The sequence below is a fragment of the Protopterus annectens genome, chromosome 4.part1, assembly GCF_019279795.1.
Source record: "Protopterus annectens isolate FY-2018-M chromosome 4.part1, PAN1.0, whole genome shotgun sequence".
In the NCBI taxonomy this organism is placed as follows: domain Eukaryota; kingdom Metazoa; phylum Chordata; order Ceratodontiformes; family Protopteridae; genus Protopterus; species Protopterus annectens.
In genome coordinates, this window is record NC_056734.1 from 1000727437 (window position 1) to 1000744250 (window position 16814).

A 16814-nucleotide genomic window follows, 5' to 3' on the forward strand; every position below is an offset into this window, starting at 1 on the left:
TTTCTTGAATTGCATTTCATTTCAACAGATGATGTTTCAAGCCATGAAAGAGCCAGTTTATAATGGAATGGAATTTGCTGGAAGGCAGTATCCTTTCCCTAGGCAATACTTAGATTGATTTTTATAGTAAAGATAAATAACTGTAGTGTAGAATGTGATAAATTAAGGGTCTATATCACATAGTTGAACTGTCATAAGTTCGACTATGTAAATATCGAACCCAGAAGTTCGAAAACTGAAAACTTCAAACACTCAGAACAGCGATTTTTTTCCCAGGGAAAAGAAATTGCTGTTCCGGTACAAAACCCGAAAACACACAAACACTACATACTGTTGCTAATGTGAGGGGCTTCACCCCCAACTTTAATATACCAACTCTGAGATCTCACCACAGTGGAGGAAATAGCAAAGCCGTGGAAACGGCCCAACAAATCTTTCCCCGGGAAAGAATTCAATGTTCCGCGACTTCTCTATTTTTAGACTTCGAACTTCCCAGTTCGAAGTTTCATCGTTCAGACATTTGTGCGTTCGGACTTATGATATACACCCATAAATTAAGCCACACATTTTTTGTTTGTTTTTTAAAATAGGCTTGATGTTGCATTTCAACCAAAGTTTGCTACATTTATGTTTTAAAATTTTTTTTTTAGTAGATTTATTATCTTTTATTTGATGCATTTGAAACGTAACTGTTACGTTTTTGGAAACAGGAAAAACCTTGTTAAGCAAGGCAGTGTTCTAGACCGGGTCTGCTTCAGTAGACTGAAATCCCACTTACCTGACTTTCAAAACATCGTGGTGAAAAGTCTGAAATTCCAGAAGACCGATTGCTCGGAACACTGATGGATCACCACTGGTAGGTAACCGTTTGCCTAACCCCACAAACACACTAAAACCGAAGCAAAGAAAACCAACCCATCTGGGGCACTTTACCCCCACACCCCCCTATGTTGGGCTCTGTGCCCCCCACACTCCCCAACTAAATATACCAACTCTGAGATTGCACTACTGTGGAGGTAAGGGGCAAAGGGCAACATAGTGGCCAAGTGGTTACTTACCCATAGCGAACTGTCAGTGTTTTGAGCAGTCGGTCTTTTGGAGTTTCAGGTCTTTCGTATCAGTGTTTTGAAAGTCAGATAAGTGGGATTTCGGTCTACTGAAATAGACCCTTTAGACTGCCCTCCAGTGGTGATCCATCCCCAGTCGATGACACTACCCCTGAGAGTGGACATTTCTCGAAGAATGTCCCCTCTCTGAACATTTGAAATAATTGCATGTTATTACAAGCTGTAACACATTGTCCAAGCAGTGCTCATATGCCTGTAAAGTAGTATTTACTAATAAAGAGATATCTTCAGTCAAGAAGTAGCTTTGAGAGTCCTACTTTCATTTTTAGCCATGTTTCTGTTATGTCATACTGCAAAGGATCTTTCCAGCACTATATTCTTTTGAAGAATGTGGTACTTCAACGGGGACACTGCTATTTTTTTTCCTGTAAGCCATGAGTTTTTAGACTGGTGAGATTTTTCACAGAGACTGTAGCACAAGGGAAAAGTATTTAAAACTGGGGACATCAGAATTTATTTTACTATGATTATTCAATGTACACTAGGCAAAAGGGAAGCAAGTTTATCCCGGCAATTGGAGGATGTTGAGAAGAAAGTATGAAATTCAAGTTGCTATATCCAGCTGTCTCCAGAATATTTTTTTTCCTGTAGGATTGAGTGCATTTTTAAATGTAGACCAGGCTAAGGAGGAAATAAAAAAGTTTAGTCAATGAAGAGTGAACCTGCAAACTGAAAGGAGTTCTGTTTGTCAATCTTCTGATAATAACAAAGTCCATAAAGAGACTCTGAAAATACCACCTGCTCCCTGAGAGCCAGCCTTTTTAAAATCAGAGAACCCTTGTGAACCTGTGCCTTCAGAACCTACAAATTTGCAAACCCCCCCTTGGATAGTCTCTGGAAACTAGCGTGGACTCTGAAAATACCACCTGCTCCCTGAGAGCCAGCCTTTTTAAAATCAGAGAACGTATGTACTGTCAACAATACCTGACTTTTTACCATTACTTATAGCTAAAGAGCCTGTTATACCAGCCAAGTCTCCCTTTACAGATAGCCAGCAGCCTATAACCTACTAAACTTCTTCTCTCTCCTGAAGTTTCCACCTAATTAACTCCTTGACGTGCTCTACTTACCTGGGTGTCTTACATCTCCCTACCTCCCCTGGCCTGTAGCCTACCCCCTCCAATACAAAGGATCTGTAGCAATCTATTTGCTGGCCACTAGGTGGCGCCTTACCCCTACTGCTCAGTATCTCTACCACAAAGGTCTCATTACTTAACCTCCTATCTCACTTCACTCATTTGTCTTTTCTCTAGCCTCATCCCCACTCTTTCATTATCTACATCTTTCTACCCTCTTAACTGTGTTAACTAACTCAATCCTACTTTTCTTATTTGCATTTGTTCCTTACACTACCCTGATAAATTAATCTTCCCTAGAAGCACCCTACATTCACCTGGTAAATTACTTCTACATTCTCTAACTCCTCACTCACCTGCTGTTCACTCTCATTTTTCTGATTGTCTTCCTTGCTTCTACACTCTTTGACACTCACATCAATAACACAATAAAATTAGTTAATAAAAAAATTGGATCCCTTTATAGAATAAAACTCTTCCTTTCACCTGAAGCAAGGACCACCTTAGCCAGATCACACCTGATTTCTACCCTTCTATATGCTTCCCCCCATATACACTAATCTCTCCAAAAACAACCTCAATAAATTAGCAACATCTCTCCATAATGCTCGATTTGCCACAGGATCCCCTTACAAAACCCACCACTGTCTGAACCTAAGAAATCTTGGATGGCTTGAATTTCAGAACCTACTTACACTGCAACAACTCATAAGATTCTATAACAACCAACCAAAACACCTATACTCTCTAGCCTCATCTCACCATACAATAACCTGAAACATTTACGCTCTTCCAACAAAGTATGGATAAATATAACCAAACACAATAATTCTGCAGGTGACTGTCTCTTTTCCAACTCACTTGGCAAAATATGGAATAAACTTCCCTCAGAAATCCTTTCTTTGTCCTCTTTTCCGCTTTTTAAAACACAGCTAAAAATTTATCTCAGCAAACACTGGCTGTGCTCTTGCACTAACCCTGATTAACTCTTTTTCCACCTCCCTTACCTTTTTCTTCCGCCAAACTTCCTATAATCTATGCCTTTCATTAACATGGATGTATTTCACTGTGTGTTGCAAAAAAAAAAAAAGTGTATTTTTCCACTTTATATGATTACTGTATATTCTATGTATTTGAATATTTTCATGTACTACCTCTATTCAATTCCCCTGCTTTTAGCATTAATGATGCTGTACCTATCTTTGTCTTTGTCTTGTTCTATTGTACTTAACTTTGTGGAGCTTTTCTCCCCGGGCCTCTACTGAAAATGGACATATATCCAGCTAGACTAGCCCGGTCAACAAATGTAAAATAAAAAAATAAAATAAACTTTACTCAAGCAACCTTTTCCATTTTACCAAAGGAAAATACTTGAGCAACAGAAAAAAGTCCTGGAGTGGACAAGAGGAACCAAAGAATACTTTAGACTTGAAAAAGAGACTGTTGCTGGGAGACCAAGATGATCAGAAAGAAGACCAGCAACACTGTGAAATTAGTGAATGAATGGGAGAACTGTAAAGTATCAGTCCCATCAGATGTAATTTAGACATGTCAACTGTGGAAGAGTAAGAAAGCATCTCAAAAAGGAAATGTGTCAACCATGTTAAACTAGTGGGAGAAATGTAAAGCATAAATTCCATCTTGTGTCAATGTTTACAAGGGTACTGAAGTGAGAGAAGTAGTAACTGTAATGTAAGTAAAACAGTTTTTGTTCTTATTAATATTTGTGTACAGCTTTCATGATGTAATGCATGTTGTGTTCTAAAGCAATTCTGCATAGTATGTAGTCAGACTCCTCTCACCTCAGGCTTCGTGCCCACTGAGTGGCGCACAGTTACAGTTATCTCACTTCACAAGGGGGGCTCCACCTTGGATCCTGGGAACTACTGCCCCATCAGTCTGACGAGCCTGATCTGCAAGGCCATGGAACGTATTATCATGGAACTTGTAAACAAAGACATTGGCATCCTTCAAACACTGGACCCCACCCAGTTTGGGTTTGTGAAGGGTTGATCTTGTCTCCTGAACCTGATTGACTTCTTTGAATTAGTCTCCAGAGGTGTGGACAAGAGTAAGGTGGTCCACACAGGATGTCTGGACCTCGCCAAGGCCTTCAACACCACCCCCCACTCTGGAATTATAGATAAACTTACTAAGCTGGGCATTAATCCCTACGTCACTCGATGGGTTGCCAACTGGCTTATTGACAGAACCCACACTGTAAAAGTAGCTGTCTCCAAATCCAGCTCCAGACAAGTGGAGTACCTCAGGGTTCAGTCCTGGGACCACTCTTGCTTGGCATCTACTTCTCTGAAGTACAGGCCAAGACTAAGGGACTCCGGCAACAAAGTTTGCAGATGACTGCAAACTAGGAGCCATTATTGAATCCCCAAATGATGTGGATATTCTACAAAAGAACCTTAAAGAAACAGATGCTTGGTGCCAGAGCCATGGGCGCAAGCTCAATGCCAAGAAATGTATAGTTATCCCCACTGGGAAAAAAAATTGTACCCGTGAATTATCACATAGGTGGCAGTACACTAAACACTGAAAGTATGATAAGAGACTTAGGGATACATGTGGACAGTAGTCTCACCTTCGATAACCACTAACCACCTTGCCACAACAGTCATGAAATCCTTCTATGTGCCACACCTCATCACTAAAGGCGTTTCATCCAGAAAAAAGGAGGTAATTGTCTCACTGTACTCATTCCTCATTAGACCCATTATAGAGTACAATGCTCCATTTGGTATGTAGCTCTCAAGACATCTGCAACAACTGGAAAGGTCGCAAAAATGCTTCACTAAAAGAATCACAGGCCTAAAGCAGATGCCCTATGCTGACCGTCTAAAAAAACTCCAGCTATACTTTGTCGCTTATCATCTACTCAGAGACAATCTCTGCTTAACATACAAGGCCATGTCAAGCCCAGGGCTGTTGGACATGCTACACTTAAAGAAATCCCAATCCCTCAGAGCCACACGTTCCAGGGATCTAAACCTTGTCATCACAATGAACAAAACATGCTGCAGGTTTAGGTTCCTGACCCAGAAACTCCCCAGACTCTGGAACAGACTGCCCATACATGTCAAGCAGAGCGCCTCTTTGGCCCTCTTCAGAAGTAACCTTGACGACTGGATGGGAGATAGGAAATTCACCCTGGGGATCACGTCAGTCGCCTGCTAGACAGGGGTCCAGGGAATTAAATATTGTGGGAAGAAATAGCCAGGAAATTGTTATGGCTAGGCTTGTGCAGGCCCTAGGGCCGATAGCATAATACTAATCTATGAGTATTTTAATTGTGAACGGGTGGAATTTTATCAGTGACTGCTGTATATGCCAGTGATATTAAAGTAAGAAAGTACTTTATCCTTACTTTTACTGTTTCCAGACTTCACTCTGCAACCTCTCCTATTTGGCATCTACTTTTCTGAAGTAAAAGCCAATAGCAAAGGGCTCCGGCTGACTAAGTTTTCAGATAACTTCAAACTAGGTGCAGTCATTAAATGCCCAAATGAGTTAGCCATCCTGCAGCAAGGTTTGTCCCTTAAATAAATAACTGTTGCTAAAGTCATGAACTGATACTAAATGCCAAAAAATATGCATTATTGTATCCTTTGGAAAGCTATCTATTCCAGTGAACTACCACATTAGCAGTAAACCCCTAAGAATTAACCCAGTTCAGGATTTTGGAACTTATGTGGATAGTGACCTAACTTTTGAGCAATATGTGTACATCGTTGTAAGAAAGTTCTTCTATATTGCACAGCTTATAAACAAATGGATTGTGTTTAGATCTAGGGATGTCATTGTCCTCCATTACTTAGCCCTCATCGGGCCAATCATTGAATATAATACCCCCTTTGGCATGCATCTGTCAAGACAGAAGCAACAACTGAAACTTCCACAGAGACATCTTAGTGAAAGTATGCGAGGCCTAAACAACATGTCCTATATGGACCAACTCAAAGTCCTGTCACTCTGCTCTGTATCTTACACTATACCTTTCAACCTCTTTAACACAAGAAATCTGGACAAAGCCATGAGTAATAGGGGGACAAAGGCCCAAAAATAGGGACAATTTCTAATATTGCTCTTATAAACTCAGAAAGTTGGTAGAATAGCAGGTTTTGCATTGGCAATAACTTTTCTGAAGGGTATGAAGTCTGAAACTTAAATTTATGTCATTATTTTCTGACTTTAATCCTCAGTGGTATGCCAGAAAACCAAGAACTTTATGAGGAACATATGAAAAACATGAGCCAAAAATCTGGACTTTCTGCAAAAATATCTACAGTTGAGGGTTATGTACTTACACACTAAGTGGTGACCTATTTCTGGCAAGCAAGGCATCCTGCAACCAATATTAATGAATTTACTACACATCAGAAGGTCAAATAGTATCAGAAATACTTGGCCTAGGTCATCTAAACTACTTCTACTGACATCAACAGAATGGTTTGGAGGGAGAGGTGTATCTTGCAGAAGATACTGTTGCTTAAGAACAGACTCACTATCCACAAAAAATAAAGTTTATTCCTGTTTATATTCAAGTACAACTTGGATCTGTGGATGAGAAATAGAAAACATACCCAAAAACTGCCCCCTATGCTACTAATAGAGGCAGCACCTGAATGCTTTGTCCCATGCATAGGTTCCCTCAAATTGTCTGTTGCATGATACCAGTTATTTTCATTGGGGTAATATATAATTATTGAGCATGGGATGGGTAAGGCCAATATCTAAACAAATGGAAAAGGTAAATTCAAGCACATAAAGGAAATTGCCTAGGCTTAAAATGACATGCTAAGGCAGTTGGCTTAGTACTTACCTATGAACAAGAAAAGAAAGGCTGAAAAGTTAAATAAAGTTAATGTGATCTGATCTTGGACCACTGGACTGGGATGGGAGGATATAAAGGTCATTTATTGTATATGTAGAATTAAAACACAGTTTCATCCTATATTTCATAGGGTGGATCTTTAGACTAATGGTCTTAGTCTAAGTAATAGGCAAGAGTTTTGTAAGAAAATAGACTTGAAAAAAAACAGAGGATTTGAAAAGCATGAAAAACGGTAGCTCGCATTTGCAAAGTTGTTAGTTTTATTTCCATTAGCACTTGCTTTTTTGTTGGAAACAAGGAGTCTGCAAGTGCAAGCAGTTAAACATAACAGTTCTGAATAGTGTGCCTGAGTGATATCTACAACTGTTCTTTCTTTTGCATTTGTTAACCAGGTAAACACAATGGACATGTCACGTTTTATGGATTATCCAGTGGCATTGGCTGGTCAATTGACTTGCTTAGAGTTACCCAGTAGACAAATGTAGGTAGAAAGAAACATATCCCTTAAGGAAGCAACTTTCTACAGTAGCTGTTTGCAGTTTTTAAAAAGGAATATGTAAGGTGATTGAGTAGTTTCAACGAGTTAACTTTTCAAACCTGTGCAATGGGGAGTTTTGGTATATTATTTGCTGCAAATTTTGCAGTTTTATTGTAGCATTGTTCTAGTTTACACAACAGTGTAGCTTGTAAGTTAATGGAAGTTGGAGTTGCATAGTATAATGTTAGAAGTGAGTAAGCAGAGGCAGTTATTTGTGTTTTGGCTGTATACTGTAGGCCAGGGTTTTTTAATAGAATTTTGCAAATGAAGGTCATATTTTACGTTCTTATCTATAATGACTCCCAGAAGTTTTGTATTGGTAACTAACTCTGTTTTAATTTTGTTTATTGATGTAACTGTGCAAGTTTTTTTTTTCAGAGTAGTGCGTAGGTATGAACAACATTATTTTTTTTACTGTTCATTTAGTAGCTGTGAATCAGGATTATGTTGAGGAGAAGAAATCCAGAGTTATTTCATGGAGCTCTGTCAATTTTGGGGCTGAACATATTAAAGTAGACAAAAAAAATATTTCCGGGCAACCATTGATGTTAGTTCGTTATATACTAACATAGATAAGAAATGGGGCCTGGAAGCCAATTGCAGGATCATGGGTGAGGGACCTAGAACCTCCTCCTTGCTGTCAATTTTAGAATTCTGTCTTAGTCATAATTATTTTAAGTGGGACAACAATTTCATCTTAAAGAAGAGAGGCACAGCAATGGGGGCAGCCTTTGTCCCACTTATGCTGTAATATACATGGGTGATTTTGAAAAACAGTTTATGTACCATACCAAATATTTTGCATAGAACGTGATGTATTACAAAAGATACATTGATGATTTGATTTTCATTTGTAGGGGTGAGCAACAGGAGTTTTTGAGATTTGTGGAGTGTTTAAGTAACACTGTCCATGGTTTACAATTTTCATGTCAGAGGAGTTCTTCTGGTGTTAATTTTTTGGATGTGGAATTATATGCAGACAAGAATTTGGAAATTCATTATAAACCTTACAGGAAACCCACCTCCGTGAATAATTTTTTGCATGCAGAGAGCATGCGCCCACCACATTTGATTAGGTGCCTACCCTTTGGCAAATTTAAAAGAATTCACCAGAACACATCTTAAGAAGGGCTTAAAGTTTTTTTTTGGATGAGGTGTATGATAGGCTAAGTACACTGGGGTATTCCCATGAATTATTGATGTCAGCCTTGCAGAATGTAGAGAGTAAAGATAATAGATGTAAAAGAGGCAGTTTACATACACAGATTTCTCAGAGGCGGGAAGACAAGGAACAAGAGAGGTTATTCTTTGTGACGAGATATTCCCCGTTTTCAAATATATTGGAGAAAATTGTTAGAGAATATTGGAATTTGGTATCACATGATGTTAATGTGCAACACCTTTTTTCTAGATACGTCACTTTCTCCTATGGGAGATATAATAATTTGAAGGGAATATTGGGTGGGGACAGTCTTTCTTGTGGTAGTACACAGAGAGTGGGTCCACGGGCTTGTGGTCAGTGCTCAGTGTGTTGCAGGGTTAAGAATTTAAATGGGTGAAAGATTAATGGTAGGTCATACAGGGCTAGGGAGGCTTTTAATTGTAATTTCCAAGGTGTTGTGTATATTATTGGATGTGGTTGTCAACAAACCAAATGGTATGTTGGACAAACAAAAAACAAAAGTCAAGGTTAGAATTATGGAGCACCTAGGGGATGTTAGAAAATGTAATATTGATAGCCTTGTGGGCTACCATGTCACATCTGTGCATGGGGGGCTCTGACAGTAGTTTGTTCTTCAGTGTGTTAGCATGGCCCCATTTGAAGTTTGGGGGCAGTTTTAAAGATGAACTTGATAAGTTAGAATGTAGAATGATTTTTGAACTTTATAACACCTTCTCCCAGCTGCATGAATATTGACAGTAATATAACATTGTGAAATATCTAATTTAATGATTTGTGATTAAACAGTGAATTTTTAATGCATTTTGTACATTTATAATATTATTACATGAATATAAATTGTATGGGAATGCTTTGTTCATGTTTTTTGCTCATGCCTTTGTTTATGCTGCTATTAGGTATTTATATAAACACAAAGGGTAATGATGCATTCTTAATTGCATTAATTGAATAATAATTGTCAGCATTATGCATATATTGGGTGTACTTCTATGTTAACTTATTCCTTAGAAGGCGAAAGGCCGAGGTACCAGAATAAACTCGCTGTTTCGGAACTTATACCGTGATGAGTGATGGATGTGTTGCAGCTTTGTTTTTTGTTTTCTTGGTTTTGTATTATTGTTTTATAGTCATATTAAAGTAGAGTCATCAACATATTGAATTATTGAAGTTTGTTTAGTGGCTGCTGAGAGATCATTAATATATTGAATAAGTTAGGGACACATACAGAGTCATGAGGAACACATTCAGACTGTGTGTTTGGTTGTTGTTTTTTTTTTTTGTTTTGTTCATTGAGTATTGTTATTGAAGAAAAAAGTCTTGGAAATGAGACATGAGTTCAAACAGAGATGACAGTAAACAGCTATGTAAAAGATCGGTTTGCCAAACATTATTGTGTACTTGCAAGCAGCAAGTTAGAAATATACATTCAAAAGAACAGCCGTGGGATTAATAGCTTTTTATCAGAATAGTTGGTTTGCCATTATCATCATGGAATGTAAATGGTTTTACTGGTGTTGACAAAGAGTATTAACAAAGAGCTGTAGCTTGCAAATAGCAATGTTAGAGCATATGCATTTGGATAGAAATGAACATGTGAATCTGCCAAAGATGGGATTTCAAAATAGACATCCAACAAAGTATCAGGGACAAAATAAAAAGGTGAGTAGTAACCCTGCTTGGAGGAGAGGCTGCTATGGTGATGTAAAAAAAAGAAAAACAATAATGGGAGAGTTCTTGAATGAATGGGTTACTGGAAGGTATAAGGAAGATTGCGCTGATGTGCATTTGTATTCCACCTAAAACTACTGTTATGAAACATAGTATAATTATTGGAAAAATAATAAGTTTTCAACAGGGAATATTATTTATGGGTGGGGGTTGGAACCTGATTTACAGAAATGAGGATGTATCAAGGTGACAAAGAAGGGAAAATATAACAAAATAGGGTAGATTTCTAAATTAGTATATCCGAATGTGTGGTATTGAAGATGTGAGTTCAGTAATCAGAACTCAGAAGTCACATATTATTCCCTATGATGTAATAGCTGGCCTAGACTGAACAGAAATTCTATTTCACAGGAACATGTATAATTAATTAAAAGCTTTTAGACCAATCCAACAACTATATCAGATCATGTACCAATAAAAACTAAGATGATGCAGGGGTCATAATGTAAAAATGAAACATTGATGCTTTATTATTTATCTGTTGTAAAGACAAGGAATTTAAGTAATGGGTTTATAGATATGACCTGAGAGTTATTAGGAAAGGTAGAATTTACTTCAGAAGGGATGTTTTTAAAAACATGGTCAAAATAAGAGATATGAAAGAAGTAATAGAAATTGTTTAGAGGGGATTACAAAGATTAAAGTATTGCAGAAGGGGGAATAGCATAGAACAAGAAGAGGAGCAACTACAGAGTGGTGAAGGGAAAATAAGAGTTTATGGATAATATCCACAAGTTTAGAAAGATTGCTGTTGAGCAGCAGTGAGAAGCTACCCTTACTTCCACCCAAACAGATTGATTGCTTTTTGCTCCTCTTCTCCTTTAACTGGGTCTTATCTCTCTGTTCGCTGTCGCTCCACTGAGGCTTACTTCACTCCCCTACCCTGCCCTTAATTGTCACCCACCCCCACTACACCTACATTTAAACGTGAACTAACCACTCCCATTACTTACACACCACCACTCACAGCCTCCCCACCTTATAAGCCTTTCCCACCTAATCAATCTCACCCTCCTCCCCTCTCTTTATATTAATCTCCTCCTAACCCTCCCCGCATACTCCTCCCTATTTGCAAACAGTGAAACTGCCACTAGTTATCTATCCCAAAACTGTATCTACAATACCCAAAACTACTTCTCTTCATCTCCTATATCCCAGGTATGGCCTCTACCTCTCACTGTTTTACTTTTCACTATGCTTCTCCTTCACTTACCCTTGGTAATTCTCCTCACTGTAGTTTCTGTCCTTACATCCTATCATAACCTCCATGTCACAGTCTACACCTCATCTACTGTCACTTTCCCTGCTCTACCTCATACTACAAACCAAAACTTCCACATAGCACCTAAACTCTACAGCACAGCTAAAATAGTTTTGTTCTCCTACAGATACTCACATGAACAGACTATATCCCAAATACTCCGCAAGTACAGTAGATTAATATGCAAGTACCCAATACCTACCACATATTTAAAATCAAACATAAAACTGAGTGGAGACATCCACCCAAACCCAGGCACCTACACAAATCAACTTAGAATAAACTTATCATATATTCAAAATGGAAGGAATGCTACTAACCCCACCTATACTACATCAAACCTCCTACTACTAAATATGAACCTTTGGAGCCTTGCAAACAAAATGCAAACATTCCATATATCCTTTTATCTCTCTACTCCCCAGATATAGCTATGTTAGCTGAAAACATAGGCTTGACAGACCAAGCAAACGAGATGGAAGCATAGCCATAATTTATAAAAGCACTCTAAAAATTGAACACCTAGATCCAAACCCACCAATGTTCAACAGTGCAGAGATGCTGTTTACTAGACCAGAAATAAACCCCCAACAAATCTATAATAATTATGGCAATTTACATCCCAAATGGAAATAATCCTAATATCACTGAGAGCCTCCTCTACTGGTTATCCACAATATTTTCTCAAGAAACAATAGTTATGGGCAATTTTAACACAGACTGGCTAACCTATACTTCAGACAAACCCTCAAATTTCATAAACCTATATGAATTCTCCCACTTGATACAAATCCCAACCAGAGTAGATAAAAAAAATAGGCAGTCAATACTAGATTGAATTCTAACAAACAAAGCGTCACTGGTTAAGCACTCAGGTTGCCTCCCAGATAGCATTAGTGACCACTCACCCACTTACTTACTAAGGCAATACCTACACTTCCCCAAAAGTACTATATATATAGACAAATTCATAAGAAAATGAACTTCACACCACAATCATTCATATTAACCCTGCAACAATCTGACTAGACTGCTGACTCTGCACTCCCACTAGGCACAGCCGTAGCCTGTTTCAACAATACATTCTTAAATACATTGAACAGCCATGCACCCACAAGAGCTATAAAAGTAAAAACAAACTCTGATCTATGACTAACCAAAGAAACCAAGCTGCGTCTTAGAACCAGGTATAAAGTGTGGGCTCATTAGCAGTCCAGTAAAAATCAGGCTACTTGTGGCATTTATCAATAACTTAGAAACAAAGCTAAGAAACAGATTGCATATGACAAAAAGGCCTATTATCCTGCACCCCAACAAGCATGCCAGAACAACCCAAAAACATTCTGGGCTACTATAACTCATTTACTAAAATCTGGTCAAACTGTGACCCCAAATCCTACCAGCACAAATAATTTTATTAGTATAGCCACTCAGTTCAATACTTGTTTCACAAACTCCATATTCAATCTAAATAAATGTCCTGTAATACACCTGTAACCATTCCCCTAGTTGCTAACACAACATCTAACACCTTTTCCCTCGCCTGCATTCAAACCTGTACCATAGAAAAGATGGTTTGTAAACTTAAAACTACCTCTCTTGCTGCAGACAGTCTACCCTCTGAATACCTTAAGAAAACTGGCAGCGCAATAGCCTATCCAGTCTCCATTTTGATCAGTTGCTCCATAACTGAACAGTATGTTCCCAAAATCTGGAAAATTTCTTAAGTCATTCCTCTTCATAAGGGAGGGAACTATACACACACACACACACACACACACACACACACACACACACACACACACACACACACACACACACACACACACACACACACACACACACACACTACAGACCAATTGCAATATTATCTCCCCTGTCCAAAATCCTAGAAAATTGCATACATTCCCAGCTCATAAAACTACCTTGTGTCCAATAGTCTTCTCACTAATTCCCAACATGGCTTTCATCCTAACTCCAGTACTACTACAGCACTCTTAAGTTTCACAAATACTATTAACCAACTCAGAAACAATGGCCAACTAGCCTCCTCAATATTCCTAGACATGTCAAAAGCATTTGTCACCATTTCCCATCAAAAACTACTAAACAAGCTTCAGCCTCTTAGAATAATTAACTCTGTCTTCACATGACTCCACAACTATTTAACAGACCATAAATAAGCTGTAAAATGGCAAAATGAACTCTCCTTGCTGTTGCCTACCACAGTAAGAGTACCACAGGGTTCTATTCTTGGCCCACTCCTGTTTAGCATCTTTACCAACAAGCTGAATGCTGCCACCAACTTTCCCACAGTCTTACAATACACAGATGATTCCCCACTCATCTGTGTAGGCCCCTCACTCTCTAAACTACAAGAAATTACCCAGCAATCTTTCATAGCTGTAGAGTCATGGCTCTCTTAACTCTCACTTAATCCTAAACTCTAAAAAAAACTAAACTATTGATTTTTTCTAATAAAATCCAAGATTTACACTCCCTCTTCCAAATCTATTCCTCTGACAATATTAAGATAGAACCTGTATCATATACTGTTACTCAGTGTTACAATAGATAAAAACCTGAAAATTGACATGCACATATCACTAACCATTAAAAGAATTCACATTAAACTAGGCTGTCTTTACAGAATTAAACCATACCTCACATATACCACAAGACAACATATAGCCAGAACCTAACTACTTTCTACCCTCTTTTATGCCTCTATTTTCACTAATCTGAAAAAAAACTGGCCTATTAAATTTAGAAGCCTGCTATAACAAGATTGCCGAATTTACCATGAAGTTTCCGTATGGATCCCATCACTGTATTGCCTTACGACCACTAAAAAACTGGCTTGAATTACCCAGCCTCCTAACATACACTCAACTAACAATTGCCTATAGAATAGTATACCAACCAGAAAAATGCTCAGCACTATACAACCTACTCCAACCACAAACTAACAAAAGCCAACTAAGATCTTCTAATAAATTCCTACTACAAGTCACTAAGGCAAACAATAACCGTGGAGATTCTGTCTATTCCCATCAAATCTCTAGAGCCTGGAACTAGATTCCACAGAGCATAGTAACTGTCTCTAATCCCTCTCAATTCAAAATACATCTCAAAGCACACATAACTCCTGGTGATGCATCTGTCTAACTCCTGGTTAAACAGTGCCCCACTACAATAACACTTTTCCCCTCTATATATAGTCATTAATCACCATTCTTGAAGAAAATCTTATAAATATCTACTTTTTCTAAAAATATAGTGAATGTTTTTTTTTGTTGTATAGCTTGTGTATCGTTGAATTTCCAGGAATTGTATATTCTTTGCTAACATATTTATACTCTGTGCCCGACAACTTCAATGAGATATTTCTCTGTATATGCTTCCTTCTCATTTTTGTACTTTGCCACATCCTTGTAACTGTTGGGGCTTTCCACCTGGGCCTCCTCTAAAAATCAGCAACTGCCCAGTTGGACTATCCTAGTAAACAAACATGAAACAAATAAATAAATATGGTCAAGACAGAAAAGGAGGTACTACATAAATGTTAAGAAAATGAAAGCTCTTATCGTAGTTCTGCAATCTTTCCATCACATCTGGTCTCTAGCAACCCTTTGAATCCTAAGGGACAGTGCCATTGTTCTATATCAGTAAATAAGGAGAGACAAAATCTTATTTCTGCAGATTGGGAATTGCAGCCTGGGATTTTGCTATCTAATGCAGTCCCTTCCTTCAGGCAGTATATATATATATATATATATATATATGTATATATATGTATATATATGTATATATATATATATATATATATATATATACATGTATATATATGTATATATATATATATATATATGTATATATATGTGTATATATATATATATATATATATATATATATATATATATATATATATATATATATCCTAAAAGATTGATTGAGTGGCAGATTATTTGAGCAGATCCAAAGATGACTGTCACAAATGATGGCTGAACAGTGAAGTTTTGGTAGATTATTCATCAGTGGGGAACTCCCCAAATAGACGAGGTTGGCATAATGGTTAAGGTGTTTACCTTACAAACATAAGGTGCAGGTTTGATTCTCACATGGGGTAACTGGCTAGGCTGAAAATGGCCCACAAGGGCAATTAGCCTAGTGCTAACCTATGAACCTATTTGCCTCCACTCTCAACAGGCAGCGTAGACTGTTCTACAGATTCCCGTGCCCAGAGGCTTGGAGAACAAATGACATGTCACTCAGAAAGGGAACTTCTTTTATGCATTTCTGCTCTTTGCCTTGATTGCAAACGTTGGCTCTCCCTTCTTTTTTATCTGCCAAGGGCAATTACCACAAGTTACCCACAGGATGGACTTGTTCACACAACATAAGGGCTCTCTCCTTCATCTCCGCTTACAAACTCTAAATCTGTCTGTTTGGATGATAGGATTTTAATACCATTTAGGCACGTATTTTCGTAGGATTTGCTACAGATGTTACGGGAAGTTGTAAAACCTGCAACAAGAAAATGTCCAAATGGAGGTGGTTTACTTTTTGGTGCCAAAAGAAAAATATAGAACCCTTATCAAATGAATATTCCTTCACTACTTTCTTGTCTGAGCTGTTCAATTCTGGATTGGCATAATCTTCTATAAAAACACATTTGGCAGCCATCTGTGCCCGTTTACCAGTAGCTCCACCTCTTTCTGAATGTTTTGAGGTCAAACCATTTTTGAAAGGTATCCTTCACGTCAGACCACCAAGAAAAATACATTCTTCCTCCATGTGACCTGAATTATGTTACAGAGAAGTTAGCTATTTCTTCCTTTAAACCTGTCTCATCCACTTTAACATTTTGTACTTTTTTGTTGGTGGACAACACTTGCATTAGACAAGTTTCAGAGGTGCAAGCCCTTGTGGCTTCTCCGCCTTTTCTAATTTTTTTCACAAGGACAGGATATCTGTCTGAACTAATTCTCCTCTCATACCAAAGGTTGTCAATGAACTGTTTTTGAACTAGTCCATTAACTTGCTTACTTCCCA

General features: G+C 38.0%; 1 protein-coding gene across 7 annotated transcripts in view; it reads left to right on the forward strand.

The window, feature by feature from the left end:
* RUBCN (rubicon autophagy regulator) overlaps positions 1 to 16814 on the forward strand; it is a 2564006-nt gene that overhangs the window by 1908938 nt on the left and 638254 nt on the right. The window lies entirely within an intron of this gene.